We start from the raw sequence: 13,171 nt of genomic DNA, 5'->3' as shown, positions 1-13,171 counted from the left end.
TCCACATCCCACCACTACCCCAAGCCATACAACTTCCAAGCTAAACATACACAAACAAAAAAAATAACATACCAATCTTTACAACTTTACAACTCCTTGTCTATTATGCAACAAGAATACTCTATGAAAACAACACAATCCATCAACTCACTCTCAACCACCAACTCCACCACCTGCACATACCAACCTGGCAAAATGCCTTCTACACCTGCTGGATAAGGATTACAATAGAGATAAACTAAACTATTGCTATCCTGGTACAGTTAATACCAACACTAAAAGCACACCTGCTACAAGTTCAAAGAATGTCCCTCGCTCTTCTAGAAATATAGCGCTACAAATAAAAGTCACACCACCAAAACACTAGACTCCCTACTAATAAATGCTTGATCACTTTCTAAACACAAGCAGATATATGACCTACTCACTGACACACACCTGATTCACTCTTCATAACTGAATCGTGGTTTTGAGATGACGGTTCTAGTATTGCATGAGCTGTTTCTCCAGTCTATCAAACTGTCACACAAAATTGCAGAGGTGGAATAGGTGTCATTGTCAAGGAAACAATAAATCTCACCTGAAGCTGATGACATTTCCATACAAGGTTGCAAGACCCTCCCCACCAGATGCAACCCTACACCAATCTCCTCCTGTAACTTCCTCCTTCTTTACAGATCAACTAGCAATGCAATGTTCTCAGACACATTTTCAGACACAGTTTCCAACCTCATGACACTAAATTTTAACCTATGCATCCTGGGTAATCTAATCATATTGTATGACAAAGCTAACATGCTCCTTCTAAAACCATCATCACAGACATAAACACACTGAACCTACATCAGATCACACACATCACTGAACGGAAGAGGTGTGGCGCCGCGGCTAGGGCGACTGACTCCGGAATCTGGGGATCACGGTTCGATCCCCGGCACCGGCGGCAGATTAGCCCAGCACCATGTGACTCTGGGCAATAGCTTGCTTAATCTTCCCGACGGCCCCCAGTGCCTAGAGACCCTAACGGGTGATTGTGCGCTTTACAAATGTGGATATTATTATTATTTTATTATAACATGTCCTAGATGTAATTTTTGCAAATCCAGAATTAGATACCATTCAAAGGATTATTCCAATCATGTGAAAAGACCTCCATCTGCAAGGTTTCCAACAAAAAACACCACAACTCACCAGACCTAAGACCACCTTACATGCAACCACATATCAACCTTAGAACAAACTCAATTTCAAATGCTTAGAAACACAACTAACATTCGACAGATTTCTAGACACAATAACTTCAGCTAAAAAACACATTTAGTGGCTCCAGGAAGCTTTTGATATCTCCGAGTGGGATGGGTATGGTCAGACGTGAGTCCCATGCTCTCCACACCACTGGTTCAAGCTATCCAGGCTGATGACGGCTGATAGCCAGAAAACGTCCTTGGATGCTTGATTCCGGTCCAGGAAAGACATGGCTTGGCAGTTTGGGCTGGACTGTTCCCATGAGGCACAGGGTCAAGGCTGATTTGCATATGGCCATGTCTGACCTGGGGTGGTGTGGAGTGCAAAGAAAATGATGGATTTAGGCCCAGATCTCTGTACTGGGGTGAATGTATGACAATGTTCTGCATTCTGTCCATCACCTGTTGTTTTTGCCACTAAAAACAACCAGGCAAAAGAAAACAAGCACATTGGATAAGTGTAGAACTGAAAAAGATAAAACAACACATTTCAAAGCTGTGACACACCTGTCTCAAAGCAAATAACACTCAAGACAAATTTCACCTGCACAAATTTAACAGAAAATATAAGTGAACTACCAAAAAAGCTGAAAAGGGTACTATTCAAACAGATTTCAAAATGGTAAATGTGTAAATACAGAATTGTATAACATTCTTACTGAATTTCTTCAGCCTAAAGGCATAGAAGATACTCATCCCATTTCTCAAGAATTTACTGACAAAATGGTAAATCATTACACAACCAAAGCAGGCATGTTGGATATTTATAACAATGGAAAACCACCAGCACTGACCAATTTCCAATATTATCATTCAAGGGTACACAAAACCAGTCTCTGCATTCCTTCAAACAACTATCAGAAGCTACATTTATGGATCTTGTCAAAACAAGCAGGTCAGCCGGTTGCCCTTTTGACCCTTTTCCACCAGACATATTCAAAAACATTCTATTAACTACCTCTCCTGCCAAACAAGTCGGAATTATCATCAATAATTCTTTAACAACAGGAGTCCTTCGGGAAGACTCTAAAAGTCCTACATATGCCCATCATTAAAGAAAAATTACCTGGATTAACATTACCCGAAACTGCTCTTGCTCCCATGAAGCTAAGCAGAATTGCTTTTGGGCAAAGGGAGCTGCTTGTCAGCAGCTCTCTGCCCAAAAGCAATGTCGGCTCCTGCAGGAGGTGGGGAGCCAGAAGCAACCACGGGGCATTGGGGCTACCCCCGTGGTCCCCAACATGAAGCCAAGCCCCAGGGGATGTGGACCCTGGGGCCAGAAATGGCCCAGGAGGGGGCCACTCGGCCCCCTTCCCTTTTTGAATGTTTTTTTTTAAACATAAGGCTGGGTCCCGGGGGATGGGGTACACGGAGCCAAAAGTGGCCCAAGGTAGGGAGGCGTTGCGGCCCCCATTCCAAAGAAAAAGTTTCCACCGGGCCCCAGGGGATGGGGTCCCGGGAGCTGAAATCGCCCTTAGGAGGCAGGCTGTGTGCCACCCTCCCTTTCCAAAATATATATATTTTTTCAATGGATCAGACCCTGGGGATGGGGTCTCCAGGGCCAGGTTCAAGTGAAGGAGGGACACACAGCCCCCTTCCTAAAATAAAAAAAATAAAGAAACCTCCAACTCACCGGATGCCTTACCTCCTCCCTTCACCACTATGCAAATGTGCCTCCCGGCACATTCTGGGTTGGGGTATGAAGTCCCCTTCGTTGGTGAGGGTCCTTAGGGGCCAACTAGCCCACCATGTTCCACCAGTAAGCCCTACACATTGGGATTGCTGAGAGATGGTCTGAAGCCAAGCCCTTTTTACAACACTCTGCAAACATGCCTCTTGGCACACTGCTGGTGGGGTGATGAGGTCTGCTTGTGTCCTGAGGACTTCAGGACTAAAGTGGACTTCATCCCCCAAGCAGCAGTTGTAGGAGAGTAGGGTCTGCTTCTCTGGTTTTTCGACTTTAATGTGGCTGTGGGCCTGCTAATCAGACCCACAGCCCAGCTGTTCTCTCTCTAAATTGATACCATGCACATTAGGTGCATACCAGATTGGTTACTGGGTCACTCTTGTGAGTCCCTGTATAGTGTACCATAGGTACCCAGGGCATAGGTGTACCCTAGGCCTACCAGTGGCTGCAGCATGTATAGTGCCACCCCTGGTTTGCCTTCTAAACTGATACCACAGGTCTGTTCACACAGCCTGGGTAAGGTGGTGTAATCACCCCTTACTTAGATATAGTATACCTATATCTACCTTTATATATAGACACATATACACCTATAAGCCACTCCTATGGTAGGCCTCGACAATCCTGGAGGCAGAGTGCTTGGTTTTATGTGAGAGGGTGCCCTAGCATGAGCTGAGACCCTCTGCAGCTTTCGGAATATAATATGATATAGCCATACCATATACTCTTAAGTGCATTATAATCCTCGCGGTTAATGCTAACTTTGCTGTGGCTTTATCAAAACATGTCATTTAAGGTGTCAAACACTTTGGAATACTACCCCCGCCAATTCTGGTGGTGGGGGTAGCATTCCACCCTTCTAGAGGGAAAATACATGTATGTTACTGCTTTACCCGGTTAAAATTAAACAGAGCCTCAGCATCACAAAATGGATGCTGCTGCCACAGACACGAGTCTGACCTCCTGTTGCTGGCCGAAACTCCAGCAAGGGCGGCCTGGACAATAGGTTTCCTGTCCAGGGAGGTGCCAGCACCTCCCCAGACAGAGGTTTTGTGTATTGGGGCAGGGAGGGCTGCATTCAGTGAATGCATCTAGACACTGCCTGGGGCACGCAAGGTGCTCCATGCATAGCCCGGTTTAAGTCAGTTGCTGGGGCACTCCAGCACCAGCTCTGGCGCGAAACTGGACAAAGACAAAGGGGTGTAACCATCCCCTTCTCAGGTCCACCCATAGGAGGGGCCTAGGCAGGTAATCCAGCCCCCGTCCTTAGTATAAGTATAGGAGCTGTGTCCCCAGGACTTTAGATTATCCTGGAATGAAACTTTGATATGCTTAACAACCTGAAGCACTCCTGAGGCGGAAGCCGGGAGAATCTGCTCGATATTTTAAAACTGTGTAATCTGTATTTTGTGTATTTTAAAGCACCTCACACCTACTCTGAGCACTTTCTGACCTGGTAGCAGCTGGAGAAACACTAGCACAGCGAATTTTAGCGCTGTTGCAGGTGGGGAACCGCGCTGCCGCCACCGCGCGCTTGACCCTTAAGCCACGCCTACTTTAGAGGCCACGCCCTCCACCTCCATATCAATGTGCCCTCCCCGGACGCACAGCGGACGCGCCGTCACCGCGCCGAAGTCGCGCCTAAGTCTAGCCCGTCTGCGCCCGTCCGCGATCATACGCGGTCCAGGGCCATACCCCTTGCCCTTCAAGATGACCACATACGGTGGAGCAAGCAGGAATTACTCACCTTACGCTGCAGCATCGATGAGTCCTGCAAGCATAATTTACGAGTGGAGGATAACATAGGCTGCGAATACTGTCACTTCTCCTATGACCTTGGTAAGAATACGATCAGTACGGACCACATCATGCATTGCGGACTGCTCAATGTACGATCGTTACAGAAACACAAATTAGACCTTTATGATCTACTCACTGAAAAACAGTGGGATCTCGTGTTTCTAACAGAGACATGGTTAGATAATGACTCTACATCTGATGCCCTTGAGGCACTTCCAGTAGGATACACAATACATAGACAGGACAGACCCATAGGCAGAGGAGGGGGCATTGCAATTGTAGTCCGAGAAAGCTTGCGATGCCAATTAGACTGCTCTCCCATCCTGGACAGTGAGGCAGGGAGTTTCACTATTATAGTGAACAATAGCTACACGCTAAAGGGCATGCTAATCTATAGACCCCCAGGCCCTATATCCAAGTTCGAGGAGAGTCTGGTTGAAGGCATTATAGAGACCGCACTATGCAAAGACAAATTCTTGGTTCTTGGAGACCTTAATTTACATCTTAACAACCCCTTAGACAGTGTTAGCAAGAATTTCAGTCGGGCATTAGGAGCCCTCCAATTGAATCAAATTGTTAACGGCCCAACTCATCAGTTGGGTCACCTGCTAGATCCCATCTTTGTCAACTGGGGGGAAGTAGAAGCCATGACCCCTATACCCATCCCCTGGTCGGATCATCATTTAGTCCCTTTTTCTATACAAATCCCTGGAGGTAGAACCCCGCAGCCAACACAACTGTATCACCTCAGGCAAAAATGGGTACCTTCTACCAGCTTAAATTCTGCGAGGCGATGACTAAAGGGGGGAGCCCTGTGGAGGATGATGTTGACACGGCCAATACCAATCTTTGCAAACGCATCCATGAGGCACTAGACTGCACAGCTCCTCTTCTAAAAACCAAATCTGGTGGCCGTGTACAAAAAACTGCCCCATGGTTCAACGATGAATTAAGAGTCCTGAAAACTGCACTAAAGAGAGCCGAAAGAGAATGGCGCAGGACCTTCTCCAAAGAAACCAGAAACGCCTACTTGACTGAGAGGCGACTTTACCATAACCTAATTAGAAAGTCCAAAACAGCATATTATACATTCAGAATCAATGAAGCTGGTAACTCAGTGAAAGAGCTGTTTTCGCTTTACAAAACTCTTTCGAGCAGAAAACCTGCAACTATCCCAGACGATTGTTCGTCTGAATCGTGCGACAAGATCGCAGACTTCTTTGCAGAAAAAATATCCAAAATCTACCTGGTTTTTCAACTAAGCCCATAAATGGGACAGAATTTGTGGAAAGCCCAAGGGATTGGGGGGATAGACACAGACTGACCAACTTTGTTACCCCGCCGCCCAGAAGATCTTCTAAAAATCTGCAGATCTCTGAGGTCGGGCTCTCCATGGGACCCTACCACACCAAAACGTCTGGCAGATAGTCTGGTGGTATTGGAACCATACAACAGACATCTATTAGACTTGTCTTTTAGCACCAAGACCGTACCCAAAGATTGGAAAAAGGCGGTGGTTCTACCCCTAAGGAAGAAACCCACTATCAGTTTTGAGAAACTAGAGAACCTCCGTCCAATTTCACTTCTACCTTACCTGGCTAAAGTAGCCGAAAAAACGGTCAATATGCAATTGATGAACTTCGTGGAAAAGGCTGCCTTATTACATGATACTCAATTCGGCTTCCGTCCCCGCCATTCAACAGGAGTCTGCGCTCCTAACGGCGGTGGAGACCCTACGTCAGGGGTGGATGAGGGTCACACCATGGCCCTCATCCTATTGGACCTGAGTGCAGCATTCGACACTGTAGCTCACGCCACCTTGCTACAGTGTCTGAATAACGGAGGAATATCTAAAGCTGCACTCCAATGGATCCAATCCTTCCTGACTGGGAGAAGCTTTCAAGTCCGCCAGGGTGATTACTACTCCAGAGACATAGGACTGGGCCAGGGCGTTCCCCAGGGATCGTCCCTGAGCCCAACCCTGTTTAATCTCTATGTCTCTCCAGTGGCTCCGATTGCCGTGAGCCATGGATTGAACATTGTGTCATACGCCGATGACACGCAGCTGGTTATCTCCCTCTCACGTGCACCCCGACTTGCCATGGACAGCTTCAGGGCTTGCATGCAAGATCTTGCAACCTGGATGTCCACTAACTGCCTTAAATTAAACGGCAACAAGACCGAGGTGCTCGTGGTGGGGAGGAATCCATCTGTCTGGTCGTCGGCGTGGTGGCCCCCATGCCTAGGTGAGGCTCCCATGCCTCGTCAGGAAGTCAAAAACCTTGGTGTCTGGCTTGATGTTGACCTGTCTTTTGGACCCCAAATAGATCGGGTGGCGGGTGTCTGTTTCAGCATTTTAAAAACCCTACGGAAGGTCCTTGCCCTCCTTCCTATGTCCGCCCGGAGAACGCTGGTACATGCACTCATCACTTCGCGCCTAGACTACGGCAACCTACTGTACCTTGGAGCAACCTGTAAGGCAATAAACCGCCTCCAGGTACTGCAGAATGCGGCAGCCCGCCTCATCTTAAAAATCCCAAAAAGATTGGATTCCAAAGCTGCCCTTCAGACCCTCCATTAGTTGCCTGTGAGAAGCAGAGTAGAATTTAAAGCCCTCTGTACTTGTCACCGTATCCTTGCTAGGAAAGCACCAACACCACTCCAGAACCCAGTTACTAGGTATGTACCATCACGCACTTTGCGCTCTTCACACGGAGGCCTATTAAAGGTCCCTAGGGTTAAAAGGGCCTGCATGGGAGGACGCTCTTTTCGCCATTTGGTAGCGAAGAGCTGGAATTCCCTGCCTCCTAATCTCCGCCTGGACTCATCCGAATCCAACTTTCGGAAGAACTTAAAAACATACCTATTTTCAAGATAATCGAGCTCTCTTCTTACTTCTGCTCTGAGTCTTTTTTCAGTTGTAGCGCGGGGACACGCTTTTAGCGTAACCAAGCGTTTTACAAGCTTCCCTTAATAATAATAATATAGAACTCTTGGACCTTTGACATTCTATTCTGACTAGAAGACGGAAGACATCTCCCTTGTGGTCAAGGAGTGACCACCCTGTTCAAACAGGCACCAACAGCAACTTTGCCAGTCTGCAGTTTCAAGGCTCCCGCCAGAACCCGAATACTCTGCAAATCAAGAACTAAACTTCCAGACTTCTCTGACCCCAACCCATATCCACAGCAAAGCTGAGACCAGTGGCAGACACGAGAGACGTGGGACTGGACATCTTGGACATCCTGTGTTTTGCTACCTGCACTCCTTTCCTAAAGGCTCAGTAAGTTGTGCATTAGGATACAAAAAGCCCCAGTCCCAAGCATTATTTGACCTGAACCCCAGGCCCTCACGCTCTGCGAGTAGCCTGTGGGCCCCGCCTTTACATTTGTGTTTGACATGTCTTCCTGGCTCCTTGCCCATTGGCTAGTGAGCCCCCTGAAGTCGCCATCTTGAATCAGCCTTGTGATCCTGATTGCTCCAGGCTTGCCCCAGCTTCCCTACAAAGGAGAAGCACCACAGATCTTGCTGGTCTGCAATAGAGCCAATCTTGACATCCTGCGTGGGTTGCAGTTGCCAAGGCTTGTTAGGTCCAATTCCAAAACTGACAGTGCAGTTATCTAGATACCTTGTGGGACAGCTTGAATCCAGCTTCTGGTCCTCGTGATGCCTCCTGGACCTTGTGGCTGAAGAGACAAACTCATCTTCTTTACCTTAAAGCACCCAAGATTGCCTGGTTCCTTCCTGGTTCCTTCCTGGTCACTGGCTAGTGACCCAGACTCTGTCCCCTCTGCTTTCAGGTTCTTCACATCTCCGATCCACCCTTGGATTCACCTGGAGACTTTTTCTCTGGTCGCCTGCAGCACTTCTTTGCAGCTCTCCATAGAAAATGACAACGAACCCCGACATCAAAAGACACCTACGCACCCGGCTTCTGTGGGTGAGGTAGCACGAGTACTCTGGTAGTCTCGAGGGTATTGGCCCTCCTAGTGCCTACGTCTAAAAGGGTTCTGTCCTAGTCCATCCGGAAGTGTCCTTAACTTGTAACTTTGTAACTTTTACGAACTCCATAGAAAGTCAATGGGAACCCGCGCCTGTGTTTAGACACTGCACGCGACTCTCGTGGGTCTCCTACTTCTTAACCTTTGGTTGTTTAGTGTGGCCCCAGCAATTCTACAGGCCCTAGGCCTGCTTTCTAACTCTCACGTGTTACTTATACCACTTTCTTAGTATACGGTTAGTGAGGCCCCTAGGGCATAACGTATACTGTGCGACTTATTGTGTATTAACTGTGTGACTTGTATTGTATTTTTACCTCTGACCTCATAAAGAGTGCAGAGGGGTTGTGTTTAGATTAAATACATATATATTTGATATATACCTTGGGTGGTGTCCTTTCATTTGGTATTCAAGGGATTAAATATGGTACAACAACTTGCTTAACTCGCCTACTGAAGTCTTGGCCTGAAGACTGCTGGTTCATGCTACCACTAGGATAGCTTTCTATAAGGTTGACTTTACAACCACCATCAATAAGCGTTGATTAGACTGGTGCAAGGTGCCCACTAGAACTAGTGGACATCATATGCCAGGCTAACTTCTCACAGTAGTGCTCCAGGTGGTGTGTTTGCAGAGTGGTGTAAAAAGTGGGCATGGTCTCTCACCACTCTCAGCAATCCAGCTGTATGGGGCTTACTAAAGATAACAGGAGGGCTAGTTGGCATCCAGGGTCCCTCAGGAGGCAAGAGGACTTCATCTCCCAACCAAGTACTCGCCAGGAGGTGTGTTTGCAGAGTAGTAGAGAATAGGGGCGTGCATGTGTCCATCTCTCAGCAATCCCACTGTGTGGGGCTTACTAGACATACCAAGTGGGCTAGATGGCCCTTAAGGACCCCCAGCAGTGAAGGGGACTTGAATCCCAATCCAAGAGTGCACCAGGGAGCGCATTTGCAGAGTGGTGGGGAAAGGTGGTGTGGTCTGCTATGAGAACTTAGCAATCCTGCTTTGTGGGACTTACTGAAGCTCATAGTAGGTGTAGTTGGCCCCCAAGGATGTCCGTAGGGGCCAACTAGACTCCTATTACCTCCAGTAAGTCCCACACAGTGGGATTGCTAGGAGATCTTCGGAGGCCACGCCCCCCCCCCCTTTCTCCACCACTCTGCAAACACAACTCCTGGCACACTACTGATTGGGGGATGATGTCCACTTTACTCCTGAGGGACTTTGGGGACCAAGAAGCCCTCCTGGTACCTCTTGTAAGCCCTATGCATCAGAATTCCTGAGTGCTGGTTGGAGACCCAGCCCCCTTTCTCCAACACTTGGCAAATAAGACTACTGGTTAAAGAAGCGTTTGCAATGTAATAGGTCTTCCATTTGTGAGACTTAGAGCTATTGGCTTTGTAAATGTGAATGTTTTTCACTAATGTTTTTTGGAGTGGAGTGGATGTAGGTTGTGTGTAGTGAAACTATGTGATATGTTGTGCAGTGAAATTATGTGGATACAAAGGAGCCCGTATTCTTTACCTGCTGTTGACCTGCTGCTGCCACTGGGCACATGAGACCGCTGTTGGGCCACGCTAACGCCCAATCACCGCCACTGCCACTGCCAGGGGACTACATCCCCCATCATCCTTTGCGGCACGCATGCCACGCACTGCGTTTTTGAGCACCAGGAGGTGCTCAAAAGGGGGCCAGGGCTCACGCAGCACGGGACACGCACAGGCATGCCCGGGCCAAGGGCGGGCCCGTCTGAGCCCGTCAGAGGCAGAAAGAGGCTGAGCTGGGCAACCCCCCTGAAAAGCTTGGATCCTATTCATTGACCCTGCGAACTCTGTGACCCAACATAGAATAAAGGCACTGTGCTGCGATACAGAGAAGTCTTGAATTGCCAAACCCATAAAGTCTACCTAGAATGGCGAAAAACGCAAGGGGGTCGCGGGTACACTAGATGCTTTTTTGGTTATGGCAGAGTCACTCCTAACCCATTACATTCAACTGACTGAGCGACCCCTTTCTCCGGACCCATCTATATTGCTGAAAGTTTTAACAACCGGTACTTCTTCACCTGTATTGGGGGACACTGCCCGAGAAAGCCTGCCCAGCACTGTTACAAGTGTCCCGCTTATCCCTCCCCCTCCTCCCTTCGAAACATCCCTAATTTCCCCAGCAGTGTCGAGTGAAGCCACAAGGACTAGGGCCTCAAAGAACATGGGATCTCGAAAGGCCAAGGTCCTGCTAGACAAAAGAAAGTGGGGGACTGGGATAAGAAAAAGAAAGGGTGGTAATGGTGGCAGGGTCATTCAAGCTAATGCCTGTGCTATTAGTTACCGTAATGGCTCCTCTTTCCCCATGAAAACCATTTCAGTTTGCACATAAACCGAAATGATCTCGCCCTTACCAGTGTCGAGTGTTGCTAACACCAAGGGAGTTATGACTGAGATTAATGCAGGATTGAATGATCCAGGGTTGGGAGTAGCTCTAACCTGTGTCCGTGACTTGGTTGGAAAAAACTTTGCTCTACTGTGGGATAAAAACGCCTTCTAGAGTACGCAATAAAAACCTTGTTGTAATAATGTGGGTCCACAGCTAACTAGAATGGAAGGGTATGACCCAAGGTTAATGGTGGGTAGTCCCTCATCACTTGTACATGATGATAAAACCAACAGAAATTATGTGAATAACCTCACTTTTAGCAATGGGGAAAGTAACTTGGAGACGTTGCGCGAAGGGCTGAATGTGATGGGTTTGCAGGACCCACAAGGACATATGGCATCCTTAGTCAAGGGAGAAGGTGTGAATGCCCCTATTAGGAGTCTGAGAGACGAGGTAACCAAAGTCTCTTCAATTCCTAATGTGGAGGTACTTCGTCTTCCTCCGGTTTCATGCCCAAATGTTCAAATTTTGGCTGGGGTCCCCACACTAAGAGTTGGCCAGAAAGAACATTGGAACGATCTAAGGAATAAAACAGTAGACTGGTTGACGAAACACAGGAACTTCCATCCTTCGGATATTGATGAGATTTTAATGTGTTGTGAATGTATCTAGGACCCTGTTTAAATATTTCCGATTTATGCCCTTATGTGGTTATAACAAATCATATCCTTATAAAGGCATAAAAATCATGTCCATATTTAGTCATAGCCAATGCAGTCCAAATACGGCAAGGCTACTCCCATAGACTCCTAGAAAGCACAACACGTTCTTTAAACAAACCAAGCCACCAGCAGCCTGGGAATTCCCCCTGCTTTTGTTTTGATTTGTCCAAGAACTCCTGGAGTCCTTAAAGAACTGCGAGTTCTTAGTGACGTCTTATGTCCAACCTTACGTCAAACTTGGCACCTTCCAGGTATAAATATACCAACAGATGCCCTAGCAAACACACGGTGGTTTGGAGCAGATCGACTATCTACTTGCCCGACGCCCTACTGTGGCAAGTGCCGAAGGAAGCCGACCCTCCCATTGATGCACTGAGAGAGACGCTGTCTTTTCTCCTGCCAAGAAATCCAGCTCCAGTGTTTCCAGTCACCCTTGCGGGTTGCTGGGAGATCGAGTCCTGAGAACGAGATACAAGACCTCCTTCATTCTATAAACAAGGAATGGAGCTGATTAGACCCTTAGAGAATTTGTGATTCAGATTCTTGGCAAAAACTATCTTAACTTAAACTGCAGCTCACTTACTCCTTCCCACGTACTAGGCTTAGGTTAGGTACACCGGGGTAGGTGTATCTTAGAAGCACCAGTTGAGCACGTTTAGTCAATGATTTTATATATGTATATATTTTATCTATTTTAAACAAGGTATGGCTTAGAAACTGTACCATGCTTTTACACTATTATTTCATAATACTCCTTTTACTGTACGCACTTTACTTCATGACAAGTATTGCAATTGTGGCAACTCACTTCTCTTGCACTTCCACTTTTATTGAAAACGCCCGTCTCTCTATTTCTCTGTGCTTCTGGTGAAACCAAGCATGCACGATTGACTGAGTGAAATAGTTATCTATTGTTTCCGCGACTCTGGAGATATACTCCTTATTCTGGAGGGAGCAAAGTTGTCATGTTTATGCGGTTGTCAGAAACTAATCCCTTCTTTTCTATTCAGGAAAGTTAACACCTTCCTGTTTACTCGAGAAAGTTTCTAGTGACCTCTGAGCTAGCTGGCATTCACAATTAAGTCTAACATATTCAATAGAGACCTACTCGACCTCAGTCCCATGTCTAACCTATCGTTTATGTTAATCCAATGTTCAGAGCCTATTGGGAATATAGGAACTACACTACATGGCGCCCAAACTTTGGTAAGGCGATAATTTAACGCTAGATACTAGAGTAACTCAGTCGTGCTTTTCACACAGACCCCTTTTTCCCATAAATACTCCAATAGACGTCTGGAGTGGGTGAAAGGTTAATATCCGCCAAAACTTAGTAGGATGAGAAT

Source organism: Lissotriton helveticus, chromosome 11 (assembly GCF_964261635.1).
Source record: "Lissotriton helveticus chromosome 11, aLisHel1.1, whole genome shotgun sequence".
In the NCBI taxonomy this organism is placed as follows: Eukaryota; Metazoa; Chordata; class Amphibia; order Caudata; family Salamandridae; genus Lissotriton; species Lissotriton helveticus.
The sequence above is the reverse complement of the archived record's forward strand: the minus strand, read 5'-3'. Positions refer to the sequence as shown.